The sequence below is a fragment of the Carlito syrichta genome, unplaced genomic scaffold (assembly GCF_000164805.1).
Source record: "Carlito syrichta isolate Samal-C Ts95f unplaced genomic scaffold, Tarsius_syrichta-2.0.1 Scaffold316275, whole genome shotgun sequence".
NCBI classification, from domain to species: domain Eukaryota; kingdom Metazoa; phylum Chordata; class Mammalia; order Primates; family Tarsiidae; genus Carlito; species Carlito syrichta.
This window is the reverse complement of record NW_007260371.1, coordinates 847,629-861,434: the sequence shown is the minus strand read 5'-3', so window position 1 is coordinate 861,434 and position 13,806 is coordinate 847,629. Positions and strand designations below refer to the sequence as shown.

The 13,806-nt window shown below is 45.7% G+C and overlaps 1 pseudogene; it reads left to right on the top strand.

Moving 5' to 3' along the window:
- Positions 1-693: 693 nt before the first annotated feature.
- On the top strand, positions 694-870 carry LOC110594565 (annotated as a pseudogene).
- Positions 871-13,806: the final 12,936 nt, after the last annotated feature.

Genomic DNA, 13,806 nt, shown 5'->3' with positions numbered 1-13,806 from the left:
CTCCAGCATGTGAAATTCTAGATGAGGTTGAACAAATGCACACAGAAAGCAGACCCCTGGTTGCCTACTGGGGCTAGGGATGGGGCTGTATGCCAAGCAGCATGGTGGAAATGCCCTGTATCTTGGTTGTGAAGATGGTTACAAGGGCATATACATTTGTCAAAACTCATTAAATCATACACTTAAAAGGGCTGCCTTTTACTGGATGAAATTAAGTCATGTTGAAATCAATTTGAAAGAAAAAGACACTGTCGCTGCTCTCATGGAGCCAGGGATGGGAGACACAGGGGAGTAAAAGATGTAATTCAAGTTATACAAAAATGCATGTGGAGTCACAAACATGGTAAGTGTCATGAAGAAAAGGTGCAGGGGAGCTGGATATGGTAAGCCCAGCACTTTGGGAGGCTGAGACAGGAGTTTGAGACCAGTCTAGGCAACACAGGAAGACCCTGTCGCTACAAAAAAAAATTATCCATGATGGTGTACACCAGTAGTTCCAGCTACTCAGGAGGCTGAGGTGGAAGGATCACCCTAGCCCAGGAGGTGGAGGCCAGAGTGAGCCATGATCATACTCCAGCCTGGGTGACAGAGTGAAGCACTATCTCAAAAAAAAAAAAAAAGAAAAGAAAAGAAAGGTGCAGGGGTTTTGAAAATGCCCCCTGGCAGAGTGCATGGCCTTGGCCAATTTATATCATGGCAGGTCCTGCGGCAGACACCCAATTCCAGCTCACTGGTATTGAAAAATATTTCAACTCGTGTACTCTCACGGCTAGCATGAATTGTGTACTGACCACATACAGAGGCATTGCTTTGATAGTCTTATACTTCAAGTTAAGATCTAAAAGAACTCCAGTTGTGAAAGCAACATAAATAGATTCTAAACTGTACCTCATCTGTTAAGCTCCCATGCTTGGAGAAGCTGATGTCCATTTGAAGCTGATGTCAACTCATCATGTGATCATTCAATTTGTACAATAAATTATGAACTTGGGGGGAAAAAAAGCCTTCCAGAGGAGCCCTGAGGTGGGTGTGGGTTAGGAGTAGACCATGAGCCAGTATTGCTTTGACAAGGTTAGGGGTTGTGGGGAGTGTCCCAGACTGAGAGAACAGCCCATGCAGACACTGCATGAAGAACAAGGACCCGGCTGGGATCGGTGGCTCAGTCTGTAATCCCAGCACTTTGGGAGGCCGAGATGAGTGGATTGCCTGAGACTGAGGGTTTGAGACCAGCCTGGGTAACTTGGTGAGACCTCATCTCTACATACATAAAAAAAAATTAGACAGGCGTGGTAGCACGCTCCTATAGTTCTGGCTACTTGGAAGGCTGAGGCGGAAGGATCTCTGGAGCCCAACGCTAGAGCCCAACACCAGAGTGGCCGTGAGCACACCACCGCACTCCAGCCTGGGCAACAGAGTGAGACTCCAACTCAAAAAAAAAAAAAGAAAAACAAGAACCCAACTCTGGCAGTCCCAAGAAGTAAGCCTGCTTGTGGGTGATGAGGTGAGTTTCACTATAGAGATGAAATCTGTCCCAGGGCTGATTATCATCATTATTAATAATTTTCTTCTAACCTGGCGTGGTGGCTCACGCCTATAATCCCAGCACTTTAAGAGGTGGAGGTGAGAGGATTGCCTGAGCTAATGGGTTTGAGACCAGCCTGGACAACTTGGTGAGATCTCATCTCTACAATAAACCAAAAAATTAGCCAGGCGTGGTGGCGCATGTCTGTAATTCCAGCTAATTGGAAGGCTGAGGTGGAAGGATCGCCTGAGCCCAGCAAGTAGGGGCTGCAGTGACTGGGAGCATGACGCTGCCCTCCAGCCTGGGTGACAGAGTGAGACTCCTACTCAAAATAATAGTAATTTTCTTATTATTACCAAAGCAACACCTCTTGTGTCTATGAAAGATGAGAAAAAGCAGACAGGCAAAAAGTAGAAAAGAAAGCCCCATGCCCACACTGGCAATCCCGCTTCACGCAGGTTTCTAGATGCCCCTTCAGCCCCTTCCTATTGACTTGGGCCTTGAAGGACAAACAGGAGTTCACCAGCTAGAGAGAGGGAAGAGTGCTTTGGAGCCAAGGAACAGCCTGGACAAAGGTGGGGGTGCAAAGTCAATTCCAGGCAGGTGGTCCCACTAGGAATCATGCCATCCCATGCGGTCTGAGTTAGTGGGGACAAGGGAGAGATGGCCAGGCCACAGTCCCAGCTGCAGTCAGGGATGCAAGGGATGAATAGGAGGAGGGAGACGGAAGGGGTTCAGGAATCCAGCTTTGATGTAGGGCCCGCCCCACTGTCTCCATGGATTCATGCCCTCAGGCTTATGGAATTTAGCTCTTAATTTACAAACCACAAAACTCTCAATTCCACCCATCAATGATTAGGCTTAGAAATAGTTTTTGGGATTCAGTCCCCCTGGGCATTCATGTGTGGTCCACATGGCCAATTCCTCTCTAGGCAGTGCCTGCTTAATGTCTCCTGGTGTCACTCACACTCCCATTGTCTTTTCCTGTGCCTGTGGCCATTACAGTGAAAACCAAGTTGTGTTTCTAATCAGTGCCTGGCATTTTTCCAGCAGACTGGAAACCAAGAGCAGTGTGGTGGGAGGGCAGGCCCCAAGGGGCGGGGACACAGGAGCCAGGTCTGGCCCCAACTCTGCCGCTGACCAGCAGGGCCCAAGAGGCAGCTGCCCCTCTTAGTGCCCAGGTTCTCCTCCATCATGGTACAGGCAAGGAGAACTAGAGGCTGTGTAACCTTCCACTTCACACTCTATCGGCCTCCGTGTGAATTCCCTGACTCCAGCACTGGGGAAATGCTCTCAGCCCAGGTGGGCGGCATTCACAAAGCCCACCTCCGTCCAGGAACCTGCTCTGAGGCTTGGATGCCTTGAATACAGAGTCTTCAGTGACACTCAGCTCTTCCACACCCATGCCCAGTGACCTTCCCTGACCTCGCCAATGGCCTCCTGGAAGTCTTTTTGCCACTATTGCTCATGTGGTTACTTCATTTCATTATTTCCCATCTGGGCCTTCTGAAAGAAAAAAAAATGAGGCTGGGCATGGTGGCTCATTGCCTATAATCACAGCACTTTGGGAAGACAAGGTAGGAGGATTGCTCAAGCCCAGGAATTTGAGACCAGCCTGGGCAACATAGCAAGGCTATGTCTTTACAAAAAAATCCAAAATTAGCTGGGCATGATGGTGCGTGTCTGTAGTCCCAGCTACTCGAGAGTCTGACATGGGAGGATCATCTGAGCCCAGGAGGCTGAGGCTAGGGTGAGCCATGATTGCACCACTGCACTACAGCCTGGGTGGCCAAGTGAAACCCTGCTAAATGTCTCCTGGTGTCACTAACACCCCTATTGTCTTTCCCTGTGACTGTAGCCATTACAGTGAAAACCATTTTGTGTTTCTAATCAGTGCCTGGCACTTTTCTGGCAGTGCCTGGCACTTTTCTGGCCGACTGGAAACCAAGAGCAGTGTGGTATGTAGACAGGTCCCAAGGGGCTGGGAGGCAGGAGCCCGGTCTGGCCTCAACTCAGCTGCTGACCAGATATAAATAAATAAATAAACAGACAAATAAAAAAATATAGATAAATAAAAAATTATTGAATGATATTTGTAAAAACACAATAGGGAAGACTTTTTCAAGGACCATCACAGTAGTGATCACTGCAACAGGGTCTTGTGTGGGGGAGAGAGATTGGGCTCAGCTCTGAATACAGCATGGCTAAGTAAGAGTTTATAGCCAAGGAGCAGGGTGGGGGTCAGTGGATGGAAAATGAAGAGGGAAAGGGGGATTTTGGCTAACAGGGTTCTTGTTGAAGGCAGGCCAGGGTGATCAGACATCAGCTGGGAGCGGCGGGGGGTGAGAAGCATGTTCAGACATTCAGGGTGGCATGTTCTCACTAAACTGACTTAGCGGGGTTTTTTGCTAAAACCGGATTTTACAAGGAAGTGCACAGATGGTCCTGGAGAAGGCTCAGGAGCCTGCCTGAAGATTGGCCAAGCAACAAATCTTTGTCAGTTTGCTGGTCTGCATGGCATTAGGTAAGTTGCTTTAGCTCTCTGGGCCCCACTTTTTCAACAGTATAAGAACTTGTCGGGTGGTGTAAGGAGGAAGCCAACCAGTGAAGAGGTGCCCTCCAGGCCCCGGCCTAGAGAACACAGGACATAAATATCTACTCATCCATCCATTCACAAATTTTGCCCTTTGCGTGGCTAGCCAAGTGTCTGAGTACATGATGTGGTTTGCTGGGAAGATTTTTTTGAACCAGTGTCTCACTCTGTCACCCAGGCTATAGTGCAGTAGCACATCCCAGCATCAACCTGCTGGGCTCAGGTGATCCTTCTGCCTCAGTCTTCCAAGTAGCCAGAACTACAGGCGGGCACTACCCCGCCTAGCTAATTTTTTGATATGTCTTAGAGACAAGGTCTCACCAAGTTGTCCAGGCTGGTCTTGAACTCCTGGGCTCGGGCAATCCTCTCACCTCGGCCTCCCAAAGTGCTGAGATTACAGGCTTGAACCACCATGCTTGGTTTATTGCATATTTTTTAGTCAGGATCTCACTGTTGCCCAGGCTGGAGTCCAGTGGCACAAGCATGGCTTACTGCAACCTCAGCCTTCTGGGCTCAGGCAATCCTTCGACCTCAGCCTTCTGAGTAGCTGGGACTACAGATGCAAGCCACCATTCCTGGCTAATGTTTTAATTTTTTTGTAGAGAAGAGGCCTTGCTATGTTCCCAGGCTGGTCTTAAACTCATGGACTCAAGCAATTCTCCCATTTGGCCTCCCAAAATACTGGGATTGCAGGTTCGTGAACCACTTCGCCCAACCAAGTTTACATTTTTTTTTTTTTAGTTGGAGTTTCACTCTATCGCCCATGCTGGAGTGCAGTGGCACGCTCACCGCCACCCCAGCATCAACTTGCTGGATTCTGGCAATCCTTCCGCTTCAGCCTTCCAAGTAGGTGGAACCACAGGCACGTGCTACCAAGCCCGGCTAATTTTTAAAAATTATTGTGGAGACAAGGTCTCATGAAGTTGCCAGGGCTGATCTCGAACTTACGGGCTCAGGCAATCCACTTGCCTTGGCCTCCCAAAGTGCTGTGATTACAGGCTGAGCCACTGAGCCAGTTTACATTTCTTATGCGATAGGATGTTTAACCCTTTAGTAGAATCCTTGTTTTTTTGTTATGAGGTCTTTTGAGCAAGAATGTATTAATTTGGGGGGTAAGCAAGTAGTATTAGAGTTCTCCAGAGAAATACAACCAATAGGATATACAAGAGGGAGTTTATTAGGGGAATTGATTCACAGGATGGCCAATGCCAAGTCCACCAATCAGCAAGCTGGAGACACAGAGAAGCTGATAGCCCGACTCAGTCCAGGTCTGGAAGCCTCAGAACCAGGGATGCCAGCAGTCTGAGGTTGAAGGCCCAAGAGTCTCTGGGAGGCTGCTAGTGCAAGTCCAAGTGTGCAAAGAGTCTGGAGTCTGATGTCCAAGGGCAGGAGGAGAGAAGGTGCCCCTTCCAGAAGGGAGAAAGAGAGCAGAGAGTGAATTCCCCTTCTTTGGCCTGCTTGTCCCAACCGGGTCCCCAGTAATTGGACCCATGTTGAGGGTGGGTCCTCCTCTCTCAGTCCACAGACTCACACACTAATCTCCCCTGGACTCAACACCCTCACAGACACACTGAGAAACAAAACCATCCAGGCATCCCTCCCTCCAGTCAAGTTGCCATCTAAAATTGGTCTACACACAAGTCTCTTGGGACTCCCTTGCCTTAATTTCAACCAGCAAGCCAAAGAGTTCAAGTGAGTACAACTAACAAAGCGAGCACACTCAGGAAAAGCCAGTCAAAAGCAGTGAAGGCACTGCTACCCCCCTTCTAACCAGGAAGGGCCCTCTCAGAGTGTCTCAGGCCTCTGTCATCAGGTTTCTCTCTCCTCCTGCATGGCCTGGAGGAAGCTTCTGTCCCTGAGCAAGAAGCTTAGCATGCCGTGAAAATGCCTCAACTTGGACCTAGAGTCATGTCAGCTCAGTGTGGCCATCCTGGTGGGAGCCCCTGCTCATCAGAAGGTCTTGTGGCAATTTTCGATGAGTTTGATTTATAACATGGATGAGGGGATAAAAGCAATGATTCCTTACTAAATGTGGCTTATTGGGCAGGGTTCTGATTCATATCCTGCTGGAGCTGTACAGATTTATACTGACTTACTGGAAAGCTATTTGGAATTGTGTACCTAAGGCCTTAAAAATGGGCTTAGGCTGGGTACAGTGTCTCATGCCTATAATCCCAGCACTGTGGGAGGCCGAGGTGAGAGGATTGCCTGAGTTCATGGATTCAAGAGCAGCCTGGGCAACTTGGTGAAACCTCATCTCCACAATAAATCAAAAAATTAGCCAGACGTGATATCATGTACCTATAGTTCCAGTTACTTGGAAGGCTGAGGTGGAAGGATCCCCTGAGTCCAGCAGGTTGAGTCTGCGGTGGCTGTGATAGTGCCACTGCACTCCAGCCTCAGCAACACAGGGAGACTCCAACTCTCAAAAAAAAAAAATTTAATTTAATTTAAAATGGGCTTAGAGGATTGCTGGAGCCCAGCAGGTCAATGCTGGGGTAGCCGTGAGTATGACACGGCCCTCCAGCCTGTGTGACAGAGTGAGACTCCAACTCAAATAAATAAATAAATAAATAAACAAACAAATAAATAAAAGGGCTTAGTCTTTGATTCAGGAACTCTGCCTCTGGGAATATGTCTAAGAAAATAATCAGAAGTTTGCAAAAAGCCTTATACACAAAGATATTCACAGCAGGGCTAATAGTCTGGTTGAAATCTTTTTGTTGAGTAAACCCCCTCTCATATATCCTACTGGTTCCGTCTCTCTGAAGAACCTTGACTAACAAGTTTGCTTACTCCCCAGAGGGACAATGGGATTATTAATGTCAGAAGTAAAAACTGTACATAAAGGTTTTAAAAATGATGTTTACTTCTAACTTTTAACAGCACAGAAAACACTTTTGTTTTTGTTTTTTGAGCCAGGGTCTCACTCTGTCACTGGCTGGAATGCAGTGACATAATCACAACTTTCTGTAGCCTCAAACTCCTGGGATCAAGTGATCCTCCTGCCTCAGCCTCCCGAAGTGCTGGAATTACAGGCATGAACCCACTCCACCCAGCCTGAAAAATACTTTCGTTAAATGGAAAATCATGCCATAAGCTATGTACATGCTATGGTAATAGCAATATTACTAGAAACTTGGACTGGAAATGTCTGAAAAGGCTTTTGGGAGACAATTCTGTATGGGTCTTAAGTTTCTACATACCTTTCTAGTGAAGATGCTGGCAACCTCTGATTCAGACTATCTTTTCAAGGATTTGTGCATAGAGAACAGCCTTGAAATTAGAGATAAGGTCTCTATCTGGAGCAGAAATAGGGTTGCCTACTGCCTAGTATAATAAAGATACCTGGGGCAAAGGCAGGTTTGCTTGCAGTCCATTATAGAAGTTGGGGGTTTCCTAAGCTCAAGATTCCTTAGGTATAAAGCAAATCTACCTTTTTTGTAGCACATACCTGGGCTACTTCCACATCGTTCCCATGGGGCAAGGGGAATTTATACAACCAAGAAGCTCATGTGGCCTGCTGTGCTGTGAGTAATCAAATTCTTTGTCTCTGACTCAGGAGTTTTGTGTTTTCTGGTGTCTTTCATCAGCGTCCATGAAACTGGCAGACTAGCTTACTAGTTTGCAAATAAGATAAAGTCTCAGAACTTCATGAGAAATGGAACAATATTTTAGCAGTGGCTGAGCCTTAATCACCAGGGATTTTAGTCTTTCTGCTTTTTTTCCCCCCTACTTTTTAGAATTTATCATTTTTTCCTTAATCAGAATATATCGTTCTGCTTTTTTTTCCCTCAGATTCCATACTAGGGACAGAATATATTGTTTTTACAGTGGCAGCAACTTGCCATTATATCTCATCATTCACAGGTCTTCCTTGTATTTGAAAATTTCAGTACCTAATTACTAAAGCTTCTTTGTACCCCCGGCAGCCTATCTTCCCACATTAATACTGCAGTGCTTTTGAGATCATTCCTGGACCTGTACATGCATAGAGCAGTGAAATTTTTTTTTTCTTATTTTTTTGGTAAAGACAAAGTCTCTATTACCCAGGCTAGAGTGCAGTGGTACAATCATAGCTCACTGCAGCCTCAAATTCCTGGGCTCACACGATCTTCCTGCCTCAGTATCCCAAGTAGATGGGACTACTGTTGCTCTTCACTATGCCCAGCTATTTTTAATTTATTATTTCTTTTTGGTAGAGATGGAAACTTACAATGTTGCCCAGACTGGTCTTGAATTTCTGGGCTCAAAAGATCCTCCTGCCTCATCCTCCCAAAGTGCTGGAATTACAATCATGAGCTACCATGTCAGGTCAAAAATTTTGAGTCATTCAATGTGTACATGCCCAGCTGAGACTGATAAAGTTGCTGTCTTGTTTCAGCTCTCATATTGTAAACAAGTGTCCTTTTTGCAATCTATTTAGTGCCACTTTTTTGCATTTCTGTGCTTTTTGTTGGTAATTTCACCATTTAGAATATCCCAAGAGTAGTGCTGAAGCACTGTCTAGTATTCTAGGTATAGGGTGACTGTGTCATGCCCTATGGAGAAAATGCATGTGTCAGATGAGCTTTCTTCTGGCATCAGTCACAGTGCTGTTGACCCTGAGTTCAAAGTTAATAAGTTAACAATAGATATTAAATATCTTTAAACAGAAACACACATAAAGCAAAGTTACATATTGATCAGTTGATGAGATTGTTGCAATCAGAAGCTAACAGTAACCTAACCCTATATTTCCCACAGGAGCAATGGTTTAGTATTTACTGATTCAGTGTTCACAGTGACTTTAATAACTAGCACAAATAATGAAAATCATCTGTATTACAAAGCAAAAAGAAGCAAAAGTGCTGTTGTGGTGAGAAGGTTGCCAAGGTCTTTCCACAGCCCTCGATCTGGCCGGGGTTATGCCCTTTGTGAAATGCTGGCCTCTGGGCCTCCTGTCTTCCGAATCAGAACCACTTGCCAGTCCTGCAGTTATTTGTGTTCTGCCACTTCCTTGGGCACAATCCTTAACTAGTTTGCATCTCAATGGCCTCACCTGTAAGACAAGAATCTTGCAGACTTCATAAAGAGACAATCTTTTTTTTTTTTTTGAGTCAGAGTCTGTCACCCAGGCTAGAGTGCAGTGGCATGCTCACAGCAACTGCAGCCTCAACCCGCTGGGCTCAGGTGATCCTTCCCCCTCAGCCTTTCAAGTAGCTGAACTACAGGCATGCGCCACCATGCCCGGTTAATTTTTTGATTTATTGTAGAGATGAGGACTTGCCATGCTCCCCAGGTTGGTCTTGAACCCCCAGATTCAGGCAATCCTCTCACCTCCACCTCCCAAAGTGTTGTGATTACATGCATGAGCCACCACACCCAGCCTAGAGGGACAATCTTGTAAGACCCCTGCCTCAGTGCATGACACTTTTTTGTGTTCAGTGGATGTTCCACATGCCACTGCGCTCCTCCAAAACAATGACCCGCTCGTCAGCCCCATCCACCCATTCTAGAGAGGCTCACACAGCTTGCCCAGTATCATGAAGTGGAGAAAGGACAGAGATAAGACCCAAACTTAGATGGGGCCAACTCCAAAGATTGCATCCTTTTTACCATACACGAGTCTTCCAGCTCTGCGTATTTCCTGACTTATTCATAGACTTCACTCTGCTGAACTTGGTCGCTACTATGCAGCACGGCTTAGTTCCTTCTCTTGGCTGTACTATAGTCATAAGGCTTACAGTGTCACCCCAGAACGTTTTGGAAAGAAGACCAGTACGGTGGCTCATTCCTGTAATCTAGCACTTTGGGAGGTCAAGGCAGGAGGATTACTTGAGCCCAGGAGTTCGAGACAAGCCTGGGCGACATAGCAAGGCTCTGTCTCTATAAAGTAAAAATAAAATTAACTGGGCATGGTGGCATGTGCCTATGGTCTCAGCTAATCAGGAGGCCGAGGCAGAAGGATCACACGAGCCAAGGAGTTCGAGGCTACAGTGAGGTACGACTGAGCCACTGCACTCCAGCTTGAGTGACAGTGAAACCGTCTCTAAAATAAATAAATAAGAAAGAAAAGAAAAATTTGGAGAAATAAAAATGTTTCTATACCACCCTACCACCCAACTCAGTGGTGTTTACTGTGAGCAGATACAATGTATATGTTGCATTCTTCCTGCTTTTTCATTATTGTTAAAGTATTTTTCTTCTTCCTTTTTTCCTTTTTTTTTTTTTTTTGCAGTGGCTCACTGTTAAACCTCAAACTCCTCGGCTGAGGTGATCCTCCCACTTCAGTCTCTCCAGTGGCTGGTACTATGGGCAGATGCCACCACATCCAGTTCATTTTTACATTTTTTGTAGAGATGGGATCTCACTGTGTTGCCCTGGTTGGTCTCAAATTCCTGACCTCCAGCAATCCTCTTGCCTCTACAGAAGTGAGCCACTGTGCCTGGCTCTCTTGTTCTTTTTGGCAGTTACTTGTTATTCTTTAGATGAGTAGAAGAAATACAATTCATTGCTAGAGGTGGTTATGTTACAGTAGTACAGTTATGGAATATTTTTTCTTCTCTCCCTCATTTTTAGAGTTCTTGCAATAAATTTTAGGATTAAAATATGGTTAAAGTGTCAACCCTCTCTGGTTGCCGTACTGAATTCTTTTTTTTTTTTGAGTTGGAGTCTCACTCTGTTGCCTAGACTGGAGTGCAGTGCAGTGGCACACTCACAGCCACCCCAGCGTCAACTTGCTGGGCTCAGGTGATCCTTCTACCTCAGTCTTCCAAGTAGCCGGAACTACAGGCACACGCTACCACACCCAGCTAATTTTTTGATTTATTGTAGAGATGAAGTCTTGCCACGTTGCCCAGGCTGGTCTCGAACCCACAGGCTCAGGCAATTCACTCCCAAAGTGCTGGGATTACAGGCTGAGCCACCAAGCACGGCCTTTCTTTTTAATTTTAAATTTTAAATATGTGGGGTACAATTCAAGGTTAGGTATACAAATGTTCATTATGCAGGTACACTTGTTGATAAGGTGTACCTCCCCCCTGCCCCCTGGCAGTTTCCCACTACTGCCAATCCCTTTCTTATAGTATTGTGATAGTTGTTCAAGGTCCGATTATGAGTGAGAACATGTGATACTCGGTTTGTTTCTGTGATAAATCACTCAGTATTATAGACTCTAAGCCCATCCAAGTTGTTGCGAAGTTCATAATTTTGTCCTTCTTTATGGCTGCATAATATTTCATCGTGTGTCTGTACCACATTCTTTTCATCCAGTCCTCTTTTGATGGGCAGCTCAGTTGATTCCGTGTTTTTGCATTGTGAATAATGCTGCAATAAACATGCGTGTGCAGGTTTCTTTTTCATAGAATGATTTGAGTTCCTCCAGGTATATTCCCAGCAGGTAGATTGCGGGGTCGTATGGGAAGTCGATTTTTAAATCTTTTAGGAATTGCCACACTGTTTTCCACACAGGTTGTACTAGTTTACTCTCTCACCAACAGTGCAGAAGTGTTCCCTTTTCCCCGCATCCTCTCCACACTGGATATTTTCAATCTGAAGGGAGATAAACACAGTATAAATTACACCCATGTCTAAGAAAGGGGAAAGTGTCCTGAGCGTATGGTTGCTTATTGATGGAATTCTCGGCTCATTCCTCTCCCAATACATTCAACAAATGCAAGGCTACCCATGACTTCCAGGAGGCAGGGACCATTTTTTGTTCATTTGTTTTCCCAGTGCCTGGTACTGGACTTGGCACATAGAAGTTGCTCAGGAAATGTCTTGTGAGTGAGAGAGACTCACACAGGATTCACAGCGCTCTGACAGAACACGCTTAAGGTTTATTCAGAGTTCATTTCAAGAGATCCAAGTAGAGATTTTAAAAAATAAGACTTTAGATTGGACGGGGGCTCACACCTGTAATCCCAGCACTTTGGGAGGGTGAGATGGGACGATTGCTTGAGCCCAGGTGTTTGAGACCAGCCTGGGCAACTTGGCAAGATCCCATCCTTACAAAACATTTAAAAATTAGCTGGGCATGGTAGTGCACGCCTGTAGTTCCAGCTACTCAGGAGGCTGAGGTGGGAGGATCACCTGAGCCCAGGAGGCTGAGGTGGTGATATGGGAATGTGCCACTGCACTCCATCCGGGTAATAGTGCAAGACTCCAACTAAATTAAATTAAATTAAATTAAGCCTTTAAAGTAGATTCAAAACATTTAAATAAACAATCAAATGGAAAATGCTATAGCTATAATGCATGAGAACATTCTTCTTTGAAAACCGATATAACCAGGGCTGCTTTTAGAAACCATCTTCAGCCAGGCATGGTGGTTCATGCCTGTAATCCCAGCACTTTGGGAGGCCAGGGCAAGAGGATTGCCTGAGCCCACAGGTTCGAGACCAGCCTGAGCAACTTGGCGAGACCTCATCTCTACAATAAATCAAAAAAATTTGCCAGGTGTGGTAGTGCATGCCTGTAGTTCCAGCTACTGGGAAGGCTGAGGCAGAAGGATCATCTGAGTCCAGCAGGTCAAGGCTGTGGTGGCCGTGAGCATGCCACTGCACTCCAGCCTTGGCAACAGAGTGAGACTCTGACTCAGAAAAGAAAAAGAAAAAAGGAAACCATCTTATGAAATAAACAATGTGCCTTTTAAGGAGAAATCTCTCATCATGAAGACAAAAGAGCACAGGGCTCTGGCTTAGCTATGAATTTTCCCTGAAAATGCAGCTGCTGCCAGGCATGGTGGCTCACACCTATAATCCCAGCACTTTGGGAGCTGAGGTGAGAGGATTGCCTGAGCCCACAGGATCGAGACCAGCCTGGGCAACATGGTGAGACTTTGTCTCTACGATAAATCAAAAAAATTAGCTGGGCACAGTGGCATATGCCTATAGTTCCAGCTACTTGGAAGGCAGAAGCAGAAGGATTGCCTGAGTCCAGCAGGTTGAGACTGTGGTGGCTGCGAGTGTGCCACTGCACTCCAGCCTGGGTGACACAGTGAGACTCCAATTAAAAAAAAAAAAGTTGCCCCTCAGTATCTAGGGGGGATTGGTTCCAGGACCCCCAGCAGAAACCAAAATCCATGGATCCTCAAGTCTCTGATATAATATGGCATGATATTTGCATATAACCTATGCATATACTCTTGTATATGTTAAATCATCTCTAGATTTCTTACAATGTCCACTGTGGTGTAAATGTGATGTGAATAGTTGTTATACTGTATTGTTTGAGAAATGATGACAAGAAAAAAAAAGTTGGTACGTGTTCCATGTAGACACAATCATTCTTTTTTTCTGAACATTTTCAGTCTGGGTTTGTTGACTCCATGGATGCAGAACCCACGGATGTGGAAGGCTAACTGTACACTTTTTTGAGTGTTCTCTCTTGAATCTATATTGAAGATATTGACTAAAGTATATTTATTTCAGAAGCGGGAAAATAAGAGTGTAGGTTCACCTGGACCTAGATATAGTAGGGCAGTGGCCCCTACAGCTCCAGGAGAAGGGCCCAAATGCCAGGGTAGCTGAAGCTGTGGTTCTCCCACACCCTAATCACAGGGGACAGATTCTCTCCCGAGCCTCCAGAAAGGCGTATAGCCCACTGACATCTTGATTTTAGTCCAAGTGAGAACCATTTCAGACAGCTGATTTCCAGAATTGAGAGATAATGAACTTGTCTGCTGTTTTTTGGGGGTTTTTTTTTTTTT